This window comes from Rhinopithecus roxellana, chromosome 11, assembly GCF_007565055.1.
Source record: "Rhinopithecus roxellana isolate Shanxi Qingling chromosome 11, ASM756505v1, whole genome shotgun sequence".
Taxonomy (NCBI): Eukaryota; Metazoa; Chordata; class Mammalia; order Primates; family Cercopithecidae; genus Rhinopithecus; species Rhinopithecus roxellana.
Genome location: NC_044559.1, coordinates 50,626,768 through 50,644,915, shown reverse-complemented (window position 1 = coordinate 50,644,915; position 18,148 = coordinate 50,626,768).

The following is an 18,148-nucleotide window of genomic DNA, read 5'->3' as shown; positions in this document are numbered from 1 at the left end:
AAATATGTAATATGTAATTTTCAAAGATATGCCTTTCCCCCCAGTCTTCAGACCAATGCTCCTTTTCCTTGTATCTTAGTATGTTTCGAGTTCATGATATGTTGCTATGGTTGTTTCCAGGTATCTGGTGCACAGAACCCCAGAAACTCAACAACTGCCTGAAGACGGTGCATCTGGAGTGGCTTCAGCCCCCAAGGCTGGTCCCATGGATCCAGGCAGCCCCCTGCATTGTACAACAATTATAGCCACGCAACCCACCACACCAGTGAGATAATACAACCTTGCATTTGTGGAGTGCTGTGTCTTCTCTTACATTAATGGTATCAATGTCATTTTTGTCTTTTCCTGTATATCCATGATATTTAAATAACTCATAGGTTTAAAAGGTCATTTTGTTACAAACTATCCCCAAATCTCAACAGCCTAAATCAGTAAGGGTTTGCTTCACACTGATGCTGCACCCTCACTGAAAGTTGGGGAAAGAGGAGGTGTTTGCTGAGGCTGGGTCTCCATCCAGGATCCAGCTGATGGAGCACCCCTGTCTCATGCAGAGGTCACAGAGCCCAGCCTGGCCATCACTAGCCAACCAAATGCACAGGAGGCTGCTGCTTATGATCCCTGGCCTGGACAGGCAGCTCTGCCCTGTTGTGGGAAGTCAGGGATCCTGAACAGAGGGACTGCCTGAAGCCATGGCAGAAGAACATAAATTGTGAAGATGTCATGGACATTTATCCCTTCCCCAATCAATACTCTTGTGATTTCCTATGTCTGTCTTTACTTCTCTTAATCCCATCATCTTCGTAAGCTGAGGATGAATGTCACCTCAGGAACCTGTGATGATTGCGTTAACTACACACATTGTTTGTAGAGCATGTGTGTTTGAACAATATAAAATCTGGGCACCTTAAGAACAGGATAACAGTGATTCTCAGGGAACAAGGGAGATAACCTTAAAGTTTGGCTGCCTGTGGGCTGGGCAGGACAGAGCCATATTTCTCTTATTACCAAAAATGGGTAAGATAAATATCGCTGAATTCTTTCCCCAGTAAGGAATATTAATAATTAACAGCCCTGGGAAAAGAATGCATTCCCAGGGCGGGGCCTCTAAAATGGCCACCTTGGGAGTGTCTGCCTTTATGCAGATGTAGACAGGGATGAAACACGCCCTAGTCTCCTGCAGCACCCCCAGGCTTGCTAGGATTAGGAAATTCCAACCTGGCAAATTCTAGTCAGACTGGTTCTCTGCTCTTGAGCCTTGTTTATCAATGACAATGCATGCACAGCTGGACATGGAAGTTCATTAATGATTCTAGTTTCACCCTGACCTTGTGATCTCGCCCTGACCTCCTGCCTTGTGATCTTTTGTTGCCCTTGAAGCATGTGATCTCTGTGACCCACACCCTATTCGTGCACTCTCTCCCCTTTTGAAAATCACTAATAAAAACTTGCTGGTTTTATGGCTCAGGGAACATCATGGAACCTGCCAACATGTGATGTCTCCCCGGACACCCAGCTTTAAATTTCCTCTCTTTTGTACTCTTTCCCTTTATTTCTCAGACCAGTCAATGCATAGGGAAATGGAAAATAACCCACGTTGAATATCGGCTGTGGGGTTTCCCCTGATACTGCCCTGTTCCCAGAAGGAAGAGGAGGGGAAACATGGAAACATCAGAAGAGCACACTAAGGACTCCGGGGTTCTTGAGTGAGCTAGAGGCTGAGCACCAGCCTGCCCAGGCTCCCACCTATAAACCCAGGGTTGCCAAGCATGATTTCTGGATGGACACACGTCCAGAGGACCAAGTTCTGCTCACTCAGGACACACCTGTAAACCCAGCCTTGCCAAGTGTGATTTCTGGATGGACACACACCCAGGGAACCACGTTCTACTCACCAGAACATGGCTGTAAACCCTGCATTGCCGAGCGTGATTTCTGGATGGACACACGTCCAGGGGGCCACACTCTGCTCACTCAGGATTCCCTGCTCCTCCAAGAATGCTCCTCTTCCCTTCTTTTCAGCATGTGGCCACACAAATCATTCACTAATGTAAAAGCTCCTGATTTGCTTCCCTCACGGACTGCCCCTTCTTGGTCTCCACCATCAGCAGGATGGTCCAGAGAGCTCCATCCTGGGCATCTTACCACCCTGATGCTCTCCTAAGGACCCTGGGCACCTTCTCCAGACCCACAGGGTCCATGTGGTCATTTCCTTTCAGACCTATGCCCATGGCACTGCCTCTACCACTGGATGTAGGTGACCCATGACCCCACGGGTCCACCCTGCCATCTGCACCCCAACTCTGCAGCTCCTGATCTGGGCTGCTCTTGCCATGGGTTCTCAGGTGCTGCAGCTGCTGCCCTGGACATCTCCTGGATGCCCACGTCTCCCCTCCTCATTGCTGCTCTTCCTGCAGTGGCTCTGGAATCACCCACTTGTCTCAACTCCATTTCCAATGCCACCCCATGTTCCTGATGACCCACCAAAATGTTTTGCCTAAATTGCAATGACAGCTGACAAATTAATCACCAGGCATTGCGTCCAATCCATGCTCTACACGGCAACTGGAAAAATCTTTTAAAATGCTAATCTGATCACATTGCTGCCCAGCTGGAAGCCCCATGACTTCTGATCACCCTTGGGCTGAAGTCAGATCCCCAATCTGGCCTCCCAGGCTGGGTTTACTGGCATTCCTCCCTTCGTTGCCACAACCCTGCCTGCCTCTGCTTTCTGGACAGGAGAGCCACATGGGCACACAGCACAGGACCTTGTGTTTGGCTTAATGCTTTGCTGTCACCATCTTAAAATTCTCAATAATTTTTAAACAATGAGCTCTGTCTTTTCCTTTCCCATTGAACTCCATAAATTATGCAGTGAGACTTGTTCTTGGAGAGGCCTTTTGACAACATGGGACTTTGTGCAAGCCAGTCCCTCTGTCGGGAATGTTCTTCTCTTCCCTTGTCCCCACCAGCCTTCAGGTCCTGGGATTTACTTCCCAAGAAAGACTTCCTAATCCCCCAGGCTTCCAGAGACCCCCGGTGTTTCTTTGTAACCCTCATCATAGTAGTAACCAGGGTCAATCTCTCCCTAACCTGTAAGTTCCCAAGGGTGGGACACCATCTGTTCACCAATGCAGTGTGGCTGTGTGGCATGACCAGGAAAGAGACAGATTCAGGAGACAGGTGGCCCAGGCTCAGCTCTGACCTATTCTGCTTACTTGCTGTGTAATTCTGGGGAAGTTAATTAAGCTGTCTGTGCTTTAGTTTCCCAATGGGCTAACAATAACATCCAGCTAAATTTGCATTTTAGATAAACAACAAATATTTAGTCATATGTGTGTCCCTTAAAATCTTGAGACATACTTATACAGAAAAATAATGCATTGTTTATGTGAAATCCAAACTGTGAAGGGTTACTGTGCAGATGAGACGTGCCCTGCAGGTAGGCATTGGGTTGCATTCTCCGTGTGCCTCCGGAGGACCAAGCCCCATTCTGTTCACTGTTGTTATCAGGAGTCCAGACTCAGGCCCTGGAATTTGCTCAGTAAGTAAGCAATTGCTGAATAGATGAGTGATGACTTCAGTGAGAATTAAATGCTGTGAAATACATAAGACACTGAGTTCAGTGCCTGTTACACAGTGAACATTAGATAAATATTGGCCATTATTATTTTATTGTTAGAATAAAGTTTCGTGGTAAAGGAGTGTTTGTCAGAAAAACTGTTCTGTAATGAGGCCCAGATCACCCGGCCAGATGTACAAGTGTTTCTTGGAGTTAATTTTTGTTGAACGTTTGCCTCAAGAGAATGTGGAATATATTTTTCAAATTCATTACAGGAAGTAGGTTTGCAACTAGACGACCGCCCTGGATGCTCAGACCTGGCTCCCCTCTCCTCCCAGCCTCCAGCGCTGGCAGTCCTGACAGTTATCTGCAGGGTTTCCACCAGCCTCTGAGAACGTACCACGTTGCCCTCCTGGACCACCAGCCTGGGAACCTCCAAGAGGCAAGGTGTGGGCTTGGGAGCCCCTTGCTTTCTTCCTACCCTCAACCCAAGCCCCAGGAGCCTCACCAGTCTCTCATCTCCAGATTAAGTGAGCAGAAGTGCAGGGCACTGCGTGAAAGTCGAATTTCAAATAAATAACCATTTTTGTTTAGTGTGAGTACACCCCATGCAATACGTGGGATATACTTATACTAAAAAATGATTCATTGTCTATCTAAAATTCAAATTGAATTGGGTGCCCTTGTCTATCTAGTAACCCTATGCTCATGTCCCCACCCACCCCAAGGCCTCTAGGCCTGCATCTATTTCCCCCCCACCCATGTGAGGCCAGCAGGAGGCCTGGCTCATCTATCGTCCTCACTGCCACTGTCTTCATGCTCAGACCCCTCTCCCATCGTGCTGGGGCGCCCCTTCCTAAGCTGTCTGCAGGGAAGTCGGTCTGAGTCTGGGTTCTGAGGACGGGGAGATGGAAGATGATGGGCCTGGCAGCCGCAGAGGCACTTCATCTGCTTTCCTGTCTTGGATGTCGTTTATTTTCTGTTCAGGAAAGTTCTCCCACGACCGGAACATTCATCTGTCTCATTGTCCAAAGAGCCGTCTGTGCTTCCAAGAAATCTCCCTTCCTGGAGCCGTGGGTCCTGGCCACCTCCTCTCCCCGCTGCATCGCAGCTCTCCAAGTCGCACACACGTGACAATCCTGCTGACAATTTCTTCACCATTCGATTATAAGCCTGTGACTTTTCCTTCCTTTTCACAAGAATGATGGACTCTCCTTGAGTTTTATTTTAGCTTACACTGGAGTTTCTTCTTTCTATCCCTTTTCCCCACACCCCAGGTGGTCTCACCAATATGACAAGATTATAACAGGACTCCAGGAAGTCGCAGTGCTGCCTTCACGAATCTTGTAAATTGAGAGACTTTTTCTCAATACTGAGCCATCAGGGGTAGATTTCTGTTCACTAATAATATGATTTCAGAATATTTAAAGGATCTCTTATCCTTGTGAATCTTTGACTTTAGAGTTACAAATTAGCATAACATGTTCTTAAATTAGAGATTATCGGTGAATAACTACATCTGAATCCTAATCAAATTTTTCATGTCAGCGAGGTGGTTCACATCAAAGTGGAAAAGGGCTTTTAGCTCCTCATAATGAATCTTGCTTTTTGCCTCTAAGTGCAATCACTCCGAGGCTACAGATGATTTAATTACCACGATGGGCGCTGTGTGCTTTAACCTGCCTTTTAAAGCAAAGCAACGAAGAAGAGAAAAACTGTGGCTAGAAGTGAGGCAACACCCTGCCTCATGGGACGGGCTGAGGAAGCGCTCCCCTTACCGCTCAGCTTCTCTCGTCGATTCATTCACATTTTTGCAGGCTACTGTGTGCCAGGTAGGGAGGGAAGGGCAAACAGGAAAGACGTGATTTTTGTTCTTGAGGAATTTACATGAGGTCCCTCCTATCAACCAGAAGGAAAGATAACCACATGCCAATAGTCCAAAATAAAGTCAGGTCAAATTGAAAATTATTTAAAGTCATTGTGTGTACAAAAGAACAGTCCATGAACCGAGGAGACCTCTCGCCAAAACTGCAAGAGGAAGCTCAGAGGTGTGGCCTGATGCGCTGCTTTAGAAAGCAAAAACGAGAATGTGTGTGGCCCTCTCCTATGCATAAGCATGTGTGTGACGTCAGCACGTGACAAGAAAGCAAAGCATCAGTCTCATGGTCAAATCGAGCCTTTTCAGGGAAAACAGGATGGCGTAAGTTTTGGTTACACAGCCACAGGCAGTTGGCCTAGAAGTATTCATCCAAACTGTGGCCTCCGATTTTACTTTTCTTTAACACAATCCAGTGTGGACTGTTTTGGATTTGTTTTTGCAGATGGTTTTAAGTTCCACGAGTAATCAATACAGTTTTTAGTCAAACTAATTTCAACAGTTAAAGACCTGGTCTGATCTCTGATTATTAACTCCTTCTCATGTTCCTGCCATCATTTTTCTGAGAAAACTCTTGGATGTAACCACCCTCCATGAGAAGACAAGGAGTGTTTACCTAGCCCTTTGCTCCAGGGCAGGTGGGCAGAATTGGAAGAGGAGGAGTGGACGACATAACTTCTGGTCTATCCTCAGACAAGTCCTACCTCTAGTTTATCAACACGCCCCTGTCACTGGGTATCCTCTGCAGCTCACCGTCCGTGTAGCTGGGGTCCATGCAGCCTCCTCTCACGCTGAGGCCAAACATAAGAAAGAGCTGAAGGCTGGGTGCTGTGGCTCACACTTGTAATCCCAGCAGTTTGGAAGGCTAAGACAGGTGAATCACTTGAGGTCAGGAGTTTGAGACCAGCCTGGCCAACATGGCAAAACCCTGTCTTTACTAAAATTACAAAAAATTAGCCGGGCATGGTGGCACATGCCTGTAATCCCAGCTACTTGGGAGACTGAGGTAGAAGAATTGCTTGAACGCTGGGTGGTAGAGGTAGCAGTGAGCCGAGATCGCACCATTTCACTCCAGGCTGGGTGACAGAGCAAGATTTTGTCTCAACAACAACAATAAAAAAGGCTCATGACTGATGGACTCTCTGCCCCAGTTGTCACTCTATTTTCTTACAAATAGTTGCAAAAGTTAAACCACATGGCTCATATAGTCACTGAATATTTTATCCCTTTAGAACATTTAAAACCCTATCTTTGACTTAGTAACATCCACAGGACAACCCAAACAATAGCAGGGTCTGTTGCTCTTAGTCACAGGCGAGACCAGCACCCCTGGACTATTCAAAGTAGGGCAGAGTGGATGGTTTGTAGACTTAGCCTGCAAGTGATGAGTCCTAATCCAGGAAAATTAGGCCACGTGCTGGTTGACTCTTCCGGGCTTGGTTCTTGCAGAGGTTTTGAGGTTTTGTTGTTGCGTACTGCAGCAACTCTGGGAGTTCTCCCTAGAGGTTTCCACAATAATGAATGAGCTGCCCATGCCCCAGTTAGGCAGAGAGGTCAGATGCAGCAGAGGGACCACAGCCTGGAGGTGAAGGATGCTGTCCTCAGCCCTCAGGAATCTGGGAAGGCTGACTGTGCCTCCGTCCAGCTGATGACCATGGGCCCTCATACACGGATGAGTCATAGCTCTGCCTCAGACTGCCCCAGAATCCCAGGCTCAGGAAATATACGATATCCATTCCTTCAGATGGAGCAACAAAGTGAGTTGTTAAATCCCACCCTTTCCAGAGAGTTCATCGAAGTGCCAGGCCTGAGCTGGCTGTTTGCATGACTTATCGACCACTCACATCACTCAGAAGGCCCGTGTTATTTTCCCCTATCTGTGTGGGAGGACACTGCATCCCAGAAGTCTTTAATAACTTGTTCAAGGTCAGAAGGCAAAATAGGATAGACACTATATCCAAATTCAGAACTCTGCACCCAAAGACCCTGCTCCTAAAAGCCCCTCTCCCTTCTGTTTTGAAGACAGACACACATCTATTCGTGAAGAGCTAAATGCCCATCACCTGGGGCATGAACACAAGCCATCTGCTCACAAGGGTGCCCTCTGGCAGGGCTTCCCATGCTGCTTTTGGAACGCTGTCCCCACACGGGTCTGCAGCACACCTGGATAGCCTTGACATCAACTGTTGGCTAGGAGAGATGTTCTTTATGCAGGAAGCCACATGGATGTTGAAAAGACCATAATGGGGATAACACAGTATCTGCTACTTGACCTCACAGTAGTGTGGCAAAGCTTCAGGTAGCGCTCACTGCAAGCATCCACAGGCCTCCTGCAGGAAGCAGCCCGGGGTGGCAGTGGCTTCCTGCAAACCCCCCAAGGGCTCTCCCTTGTAGTAATTACCACCTTGGGACTAGTATGTGCAAACTAGAAATTGCCAGTTACTTTTTCCCCTTTATAATGAGTCTCCATTTGGACTAGTTGTGCAAAAGAAACTGCAAATAATTGAATTGCTGAGGACATTGCTCTGCACATCCTAAAAGCTCAACAAATACCTTTTAATTGAATTGAACTTGGCTAAGTGAACCTCATCTATGTTTCAAGCCCTACAGCAAAAGGTGGCACCACTGACCCAAGCACACCAGGCAGCTGGGGGCGATGTGGAGACACAGGCACTGGTGTGCCCACCTCAAGGGATCAGGCTGCTGAATCTGCCCTGGGACCACACCCTGGGCTTACTTGGGCCCTCTCCATCTTCACTCTGCCACGACCTTTCACGACACACACACCCTGGGTACCGTCTACCTGTGTTTACCGGGGACATCAGAGCCCAAGTCAGATGGCTGCAATGGGCAGCCGGGGCCTTGGAGGGCCCTGAGATTTTTGGGGCTCAGCCTGGGACTGTCACATTCAGGAAGTCCTGAGAATCAACTCCCTATGTGGGCACCTGCCCTGAGATCTCAGTGCTTTCATGCACTCAGCAGGTCCTGAAAGCAAATGACCCATCCCCTCCTTTGAATCCCACAAGGGACCCCACCTTCCTTTGAACCTTGCAGCGGCTCCAGTAGATCCCCCTTGTCGTGGGGGGACAATGACCTCCTTCTAAATGCCCCTCCCCAAGTGGCCACAGCTGGAGCCCAGTGAGCAGGACAGTGCAAAGTCAGGAAACCTTCCTGTGCTGTGAAATTGACTCACATGATGGTTCAGTTGATGCGTCAGCTTGAGTGGGCCACAGTGCCCAGATTTTTGGTTAAACGTTAATCTGGACATTTCTGTGAGGGTGTTTTTGGATGAGATTTTAATCCAAATTGTTGGACTCAGAATAATGCACATTGTCCATCATAATGTGTCTGGGCCTCGGCCGATGAGTGGAAGCTTTAAGAGAAAAAAGCCCGAGTTCCCTGGAAAGAAGAGGAGATTTCTAAGCAGACGGCCTTCAGATGCGAATTGCAACCCAGGGAATTGTTGTTCCCTGGGTCTCAGGACTACCCTCTCAGCCTGCAGGATCTGGAATGGCCACACATACACCCTACTGGTTCTGTTTCTCTGGAGAATCCTGACGAATACACTCACCAAGGCCGTGTGTGTGGGGACAGGAGTGAGTGTGCCCCCGGCACAAAGCTGCCTCTGGCTGAAGAGCTGTTCTTCTGTGACGGCGTTTGAATGAACTCACATTTCTCAGTTGGTGGACCGGGAAATACATGTGCTCCAGGATGAAATCTGTGTTTTGGGATGAAGTCAGGAACTGCTGTTTCATGCTTGGGAAACATGGGAGAGGGGGAGAAATGCAATTTTGTCCTAACTGTTGTAGTATTTTTTTTCCCACCAAGTGTCTTGAAGCCAGTCTTCTATGGAATGTCCTTTGACACCACCCACAAGGGCACGCCTCCAGAGACAGAAGGCAAGACTTCAGGGGCTGCTGCCTTCTGGATTGGGAAGGGGGTCCTGGGGGAGCCAGCTCCGCACAGCCTCGGCCTCTTGGGCAGGCTCACCAGTGCTTAGCTTCAGCCTCCAGAATGAGCAATCTCTCCAGCACACATCTGCACAGTCATAGGTCCTAGGCCTCCCCTCCCAGTCGCATCCCATCTTTCAATAGCATTTTTGCATCATGTGAATGTGTGAAAGATCCCCAGCCCCTCCAGATGGCTCCAAGCCTCCACGACCATGGACCCTTCCATCTCTTGGCATCCAAGTGGGTTGCCTCCGGGCCCCATGCCCAGGATCTGCCCAATGCAGCCCAGATGCCCCCTGAACCCCCAGGCCAGTCAGCGACCACCCCATTCCAAATCACCGCCAACCCCTACCCTTCTGCAGGGTCTCCAGGCTGTGAGTTCCCAGAGCGTGGTGACCCGACCAATCCATCTCTGTGACTCCAGATGCCTGCGCCACACAGAGCCATCAACAGTGCCCAGTAAATGTCTGCTGAATGGAATGGGTGTGATAGCATCACCTCACGTTCATGAGCATTTAGGAACTTACAAAGTGCTTTTCCCTGCATTAGCTCATTGAATGGAATTGAGAACACCTTGGTCAGCCAAGTGACGGCCTCTTTCACCCTGGCTATTTGTAAGTCACTGATGGTTTTGTAGCTTCCAACAGTGTCCTGGAATAAAATAGGACAGCTCCTCTTCCTCTCTCCTCACACTGGCCTTGGGCATCTCTAACAAGGGTGGCCTGGGCTCTTGTTCCCTGCTTCCATCCCCTCCACTGGTACCTGGAGGAACCCTGGAGTCTGGGACCACCAAGCCTGCTCTGTGCTCCCAACATGGTCATGGTCTTCCCTAGCAGGTGCTGCCATTGACATTCCTGGGCTCATCCCCTTGGGTCCCCACTTTTACTTTATTTTAAATCTAGGCTGGGCATGGTGGTTCATGCCTGTAATCCCAACACTGGGAGGCCAAGATGGGCAGATCACTTGAGGTCAGGAATTGGAGACAAGCCTGGTCAACATCTCTACTAAATCTCTACTAAAAATACAAAATTTCTACTAAAAATACAAAAATTAGCTGGGCATGGTGGTGCATGCCTGTAATCCCAGCTATTTGGGGCACTGAGGCAGGAGAACCTGGGAGTTGCAGTGAGCCGAGATGGTGCCACTGCACTCCAGCCTGGGCAACAGAGCCAGACTCCGTCTGAAAAAAAAAAAAAAAATCTAGAGATGATTTTCCTCCTTTGGCTATAGCTCTCTGCACTCCCATTTTGAGCCTGGCATGTACTTTGTAAAACTATCCCATTCTCTGTGCTGTTCTGTAGAGGGAGTGAACTTTGCAAAAGAAGCATCTCCTCATATTGAAGTCTGGGAGGAAGTTACAAACGAAATTATATTTTAAATAAAGAAAAAAATAATGAACCCTCATGTGACTGCAGAACGATGCTTGATGTCTGCTCACTGCAGGAGCCACAGGATGAGGTTGATCCAGCCAGAGGTCTGCACACGATGCAGTGAGCGGTGTCTTCTCCTGCCCTTCCCTCAGAGAGCCTTCTGTTCCCAGATGAACGGCTGACCCTGATTTCCTTAACTCCCCTGCAGGAGGTTCCCAATTCCCCTGAGTGCATCTAAAGGTGCAGGCCGGCTCTGCAGGGACTAATGTGTGCTCTGCGGGGCGACGGTCGGGGTCAACTGATGAGACTTAGCTGTTTCACAGAGTCCCTAACATTCTACTGAGGCTTTGGAAAACTTAATTCCTGCCAAAATAGCCTATCATTTAGTGGTTTCCAGCTTTTGAAAACAGATCCATTTTGGAGGAGCTGTTCCTCAACATGGAGAAAATCAGAGAAAGGAGCTCCAGGGAGCTCAGGTGGCAAGCACTGCCCTCTGTGAAATGTGGAGCCCAAGGGTGGCGGATGCCCTGAGGATGCACCTGAGCACTTGTGTCCCCCAGTCGCTGTGACCCGGGGCACCTGTGTCCCTGAGCACCTGTCACCCTGAGCACCTATGACCCTGAGTGCCTGTGACCCCTGGGTACCTGTGACCCTGAGCACCTGTGACCCTGAGCGCCTGTGACCCTGAGCCCCTCTGCCCCCTAAGTCTCTGTTACCCCCGAGCACCTGTGACCCTGAGCGCCTGTGACCCTGAGCGCCTGTGACCTTGAGCCCCCTCTGACCCCCAAGTCTCTGTTACCCCCAAGCACCTGTGACCCTGAGCCCCTCTGCCCCCCAAGTCTCTGTTACCCCCTGAGCCCCTCTGCCCCCCAAGTCTCTGTTACCCCCAAGCACCTGTGCCTCCCAAGTCTCTGTTACCCCCGAGCACCTGTGACCCTGAGCCCCTCTGCCCCCCAAGCCTCTGTTACCCCCGAGCACCTGTGACCCTCAGCACCTGTGACCCCGAGCACCTGTGACCCTGAGCCCCTCTGTCCCCCAAGGCTCTGTGACCCCCGAGCACCTGTGCCTCCCAAGCACCTGTGCCCTCTGAGCCCCCACGCTGCAGGCTCTTCTCACAGCTACCCAGTACCTTGGCTACAGGTGCAGCCCTGGAATTCAGGGGAGGTTTGCTGCCCAGTGGATGTCCCTCAGCCTCCAGTGAAGTGCTCGTCCTCACTTTCTCCAGGTAGACAGTCCTAGGGGCTTCTCAGGGGTCTCCAGGAACAACAGAATCTGCCTGTGGTGGGGACCCAGGTGCTGCCTGTGGAGATGCTCTCCTGCTTCCTGGGATCCCCAGGGAATTCCCTGCTCCAAGCCCCAGTCTGCTTGCAGGGAGCCAAGCCAAGACAACACAGCGGCAGAGCCATCCCCAGCAGTGTTCTCAGGAGAGTTGAAATGTGACCCCCGTGCAAGCGCTTCTGACCAAGCAGCAGAGACTGGCTGGGAGACAGGGCAGTGGCGCACAGTGTTCCAGAGCTGCATCTTTGTAGAAGCCTCCGTGTCTCTGGAGGGTGGCGAGAACACGCCGCTTCCTCGCTCTGGGTCCACTCTGCCTCCACACAGAAGCTTGCCCTGGAGACCTGCTGATGGGAACCTTGATCAGAAGGACAGGAAGCCCTGTGTCGCTCCCCTTCACACCGAGGAGAGAGAAAAGCCTTGTGCCCCTCTCCTTCACACAAAGGAAAGAGAAAAGATGATTTGGCCGTCAGGGAGACATTTGTAAACCTGCCTCACCCAGGGCAAGCCCACCCCTGTGGTTTTCTACTGGGTGGACTTTCCGCTATAAAAGGTAAACATCCCCCCACCTGCGTCTTTCCCCACAGGAGGGGTTGACATTAAGGCAGGATGGAGACAGGCAGGCAAGGAGGGAGGTCCCAGAGAGGGGAAGAAGCTGCTTCCTTTCCCTGGGCTTCCTGTGAGTTGAGCCCCGCAGCAAGACCACCATGGCCACGTTGGGAGGGAGCCTGGGAAGGCTCTGGCTGGGGATGAAGCAGTGAAGGGAAGGGGCCCCACCCCCACCTGCATGTCCCCAGGCGGCCTGGGAGAGCAGTAGCAGCCTGAGAGAGGCCCTGGAGGCACTGCAGATGGGGAGATGGGGCCAGAGGAGTGGGGAGCTGGCTCCACAGGAGGTGGGGTGCAGGTGCGGAGATGGGGCTAGAGGTGTGGGGTGCAGGTGGGGAGACGGGGCCAGAGAAAGTGGCTTTGCAGGGGCAGGGCGTGGACGTTGTGGTGGGGAGCTTGACTCAAAGACCCTAGCAGAGAGGTGCAAAGGCTCAGCAGGTGCCTGTGGGACAAATAATGGATGATGTCAGGAGGGGGAAGCCCTTTTGTCAACTTGGCAGTGGAGCTCTGCATCTTCGCTGTTATTAGGAAATCGAGGACACGAGCTCTCTTGCTAAGTTCAGGGGTGGAGGGAGCCGTGCACAGCAGGCTCCATTTAGGCTGAGGCTGTTCTCTGGTTTCTCATTGGGGGCGGAGGAGGGGTCATCAGGACTTGGTGGAACTTGAACGCTTGTCAGCTGGAACCAGCCCCACCTGAGCCCAGCCCAGACATCATGGCCCTCCCTGCAGACATGTTTGAGGTCTGAGGTCCTGCTTCAGGTCAAGCCGCTGCTGTTGGCCCCAGGGCTCTGTCCCCGCTGCAGGGGTGTCCTCCAAGGAAGCTCCAGGTGTGGGGATTTGTCTCCTGGGCCTCCTTCTCCCTGGGAATGATGAGCTATTTGAGCCCAAGTCACCACAGGAGCCCAGAGCTGAAGTGAGGGAATCCTAGCGCCCAAATGTCCTGCCACGCACTCAGGTAAGCAGGCAAGGGAAAGCCCTTTGCCAAATGACAAATGACAATGACCAACACCCTTCCCCAAGTCTGTCCTTCCCCGGGCTGCAGGACATTGTTGTCAGGAACTAGAAGAGCCTACAGAAAATTCTGGGCTTAAAATCTGGGACTGCAGCAAATCCCAGATGCAACTCACTCCGCAACAAGACAGTCTGGAACCACCTGACTGTTGTCCCTCTCTTAGGAATGACTTCCCAGTGGGGCCTGGTGGCCTGGTGTGCAGTGCATGTCTTCCTGGAGGGAAGCCTTGGGCTGTCTCGGTGGAAACCTTTTTCCAGCCAAGACTCAACCAGAAGTTCACATGTGCCCTCCTTTTGCTAATATCCTGGCCAATGACCCTAAACTTGCGATCTGGGGCTACTGTGGGCGTTTTCCCGGACCCCTCTGAGGGGCCCTGCAAGTTCTTCAAGGAGAACAGGGCCTCCCACCTCAGAGTGAGGGGTCTGTTCTCAGTTGTCAAGGAAAACAGTGTCCGCAGAAAAGACTGAAGTGCCTCCAACTGGCTACGCTGCCGGTGGTCACTGATGTTGCCTCCATGTTCCTGCTGCTCTCCTTCCCCTCCGCTGCACAGCCAGGCCTCCAGCTGACTGCTTCTGCATCCACTGTCCGCGTGCTGGCTTTCCTCACCTCGCACTGCCGGGGTCCCCCACCATCCTTTCGCGGGGTTCTCAGGAGTCCTCAGGGCCAAGAGACGCTTGCTCAGGCCCCTGTAGACAAGCAATAAGTTGTTCTGTTCAGGCTGAGACATCCCCGGCCCTCAGCTTACACCTAGTGCAAAAAGGATCCACGCACATTTCCAGCCTCCTTAAACCACAGGAGACTGGCTGAATAGAAATAGCACTGTGTATTTTGCCTATTTTTCTTTTGCAAATTTATGATGACACCCTTTTATTTATTTATTTTTGTTTTATTTTATTTCTTTTGAGACAGAGTCTCACTCTGTTGCCCAGGTTGGAGTGCAGTGGCATTATCTCAGCTTACTTCAACCTCCACCCCCTGGGTTCAAGAAATTCTCCTGCCTCAGTCTCCTGAGTAGGTAGGATTATTGGTGTGCTCCACCATGCCCAGATATATATATATATTTTTTTTAATTTCAGTAGAGACAGGGTTTCACCATGTTGGCCAAGCTGGTCTTGAGCTCCTGACCTCAAATGATCCACCTACCTTGGCCTCCCAAAGTGGGGGGATTACAGGTGTGAGCCATCATACCCAGCCTATGATGAAACCTTAAAATGAAATTCCTATTTTCATGGTAGGTACTAGACCCTATACCTTCCCTACCATGCACAGTGATACCAGACAGTAGGGTCAAACTCTCAGCCCATTATTTGCAAAACCACATTTTATTACCTAAAAAGGGAAAGAGGGTGGGTGTCCTCAGTCCTCCCTCCATACTCTGACCAAGGTCTGCTGGCCACCTGGGCCCAGCCTCTGAAGAGGGCCCTGACCAGTGTCTCTGAAGCACTTGCTCTTCCTTCACCCTTATTTTGAAATTACCAAGTGTCAGGGACACCCTCATCTAAAGATGCGGGAGGGCCCTGGAGTTCTTTTTGTCACAAGCAGAGGTGGACAGCCTCCTCCGCCACTGTCTGCAACTCTTCACTCTCAGGCAAGCCCCATCAACAAACGCTCTGTCTCTCACACACAGGTGGTCTGCTCCTACACAACACACATCGTCTCTCTGCTTCTCTCACACTTGTGCTCACGCACGTCCATTTTGGTGGCTTCCTGGAGCTTCCATAGCTGTCATCTGAAGGACAGCAAAGACAGCAACCCAACCCGACATGCCTTCCTCCCTGACTGCACAGCAGAGGCCCTGGTTGGGGCTGAGCAAGATGCACTCCTGGGAGCCACTCGGCCTCTGCAGTCAGGGTCTAAACCCTAAGCTGAGCAGCAGGAGGCGTCCCTGACTGCAGCCCAGAGACAGAGGCTCCTGATGGTTGTGGGGATGAAGGTGGAGCATGATGGGCTCCTAATGGTCATGGGGATCCAAGACAGAGAATGATGGGGAAGGGTGGGACGCTTAAGGGACCCTGTAGGGCAGGCTGTCCTTCCTATCAGCATCATCCTCTCAGTGTAAAGCAGGCATTGAACAAGGCCACTATGAAGGGTGCCTTGTGGGTCCATGCAGCTCTGGCCTTAGTAGGTGACTCTGGCTATTTATCAAATGGTACTTTGTTCACATCATTATTTAAAGGCAACATGTGTGTACACACAAGCTTACATGCACACACCCTTCTACTGCGCCTGACCCAGAGGAGGGACTCAACAACTCTTACTTGGTTAACATTACATGAAATAACTGAGGCTGATTCTATAATAAAATAGACTTTCTGCTGAGAAACACCATTGATTCCCCCTTCCTTTGGCAATGGGGATGAGTCACCGACGGCCACACCATGTTCTTCTGAAGTCACTGCCCTACATCTGTGCGTTACATGAAATCAATGGCTCTCCTGCACGGTCAGGTTGTTCAATTAAACCCACATCTCTCCCTGAAGTATGGCAGCTCTCGGCCAAAGCAATACTGATATTCAACAGCCTCATCTTGAATTGGGAAAAACAGGTCTCAGAGCCCAGCAGCACGGTGTGCATGCCCCGCTCCAGGTGCCCGCTGGAGGCCTCTGCAAGTCATTCAGCCAGGAGGAGAGCACGGGGCCTAAGAAGTCCAACCTGTCACTCTTGCCACTTGATAGACGAAAACGAGGGGTAAATTTAGGATGCACTGGTATCTCTCAACAGCACCAGGAAGGACCTTAAGTCCACACTCCAGAGGGGCTTGGGGGGTGTCAGGGATCAGGGTGTGACAGAAGAGAGAACGCCCAGTCTGGGTCGCATTCCACTGCCCCAGATCACAAGTGCATGAAATTCTCTCTACGCGAATGTATTCCAGTTTCCAAGGCTTCCTTTCCTAGGATCCTTGAGAAAGTGAATCTTGCCAATTTCGACATAAACTTTTTCCTTTTTCACTTAAAATCTGCTCTCTTCAGGATGTGGACAGAACTGATGCCGAATTCTGTCCATTTTCATCCTTTCTTCCTGGCAACAGCCCGGGCTCCAGGCACCCTGTGGACTGTTCTGGCATCAGAGGAACAGCACTTGATCTGTGGTCGGGCAGGGACCCCTTCCCACCTCAGGGTCCCCACCTCCAGCCCCCTCTCCTGCAGCATCAGCTGTGTGTCCTCTTCCTCCAGGCAGGCCCCCAGGCCCTCCTGCTCTCCACTAGTGTCACGGGAAGCATTCGACTACTCGCTGGACAGCAGCTGGGCATGCTGGCTCTGTCAGGCTGCCTCAGATCCACCGGGGCAGGTGGCTCCCCAGCCAGGCTTGTCAGTGGCATGGTGGGGAACTCCACACCCAGCACAGACTGGCGCCCAGGCAGGGCCGCACACTGGGAAGAGAGGCACAGCCTGCTTTCTAGTTTCTGGCCATGGATGAGGTTCTTCTCCCAGGGTGCCAGAAACAAGATATTTAGGACCGCACTTTAGGCGGAATAAAAAAACCCACACGTTGACAGAAGTTACGGGTGAAAACATAATTAATACATGAAACATATACATGGGTTTGGCCAAGAAAGGCAGGACATTGGAGGGGGAGGTTTCCAGGTCATAGATGGATTCAAAGATCTCCTGATTGGCAGTTGGTTATAATTAATCTTTGCCTGAAGAGTTTGAAGTGGGCATAAAGAAAGCTTGGGTTGTGGTGGGGGGTTGTGGAAGCCAAGGTGCCTGTCATGTAGATGCACCTGCCCTGGTGCAAGGGAAGGAGAGGAGTCGGGGAGGCCTCTGCACTTCAGCCTAGGAACCTGGGTGGATGGTGGTGTTATGGGGAGGAGGGGTATTAAGGATCATCTTGAGACTTGCACAAAGTCAGAGAGCCCAGGAGCAGACCCAGGGCTCTGACTCCCAGACCCAGGATCTGAACACAGTGGCAGAAACCATGTCCAGGGCCTGCTTGTGTGACATTCATGTCGTTAGGGCTTTGGGACTATTTAGTGCTTAACGGATTCCAATTCCTTTCATCCCAGCGAACGGATACTTTTCAGGATAACATGAATTGAATTCATTTTGTCTGAGAATGCCTCCCCCTAGAACCCACAGAGAGGACCCCACAGGGTGCAAAACCAGGAGTGGGCGCTGCTGCTGACAGCGTGTTAGCTACATGGTGGCTGCACCACAGGAGGGGGCCACAGGCTGCTCTCCACCACTCCTTCGCTCTGTACCTGGGTCAGCTGGGGCCCTTGAAGCAGGTCTCACAGGGGCTATTGGCAAGGGAGTAAGGAGGCTCCCAGAACCTGCCAGCCTGGTGCCCCACAGAGACCAGCAGATGTGGGACCCCGGCCACCCTAGGCCTGAATGGGCAGCAGGAGGGAGCAAGTTCCATCCCAGAGAGGCCACCAGGAGGAGGGAGCTGGGAGGAAGCACCTGTTCTCACTCTGCCACACTTCACCTCCCACACATTGGCTGACAGAGAACGGGGGAGCCCCTGAGAGCTTGCTGGCCGCCCTGGAGCTACTGTCCT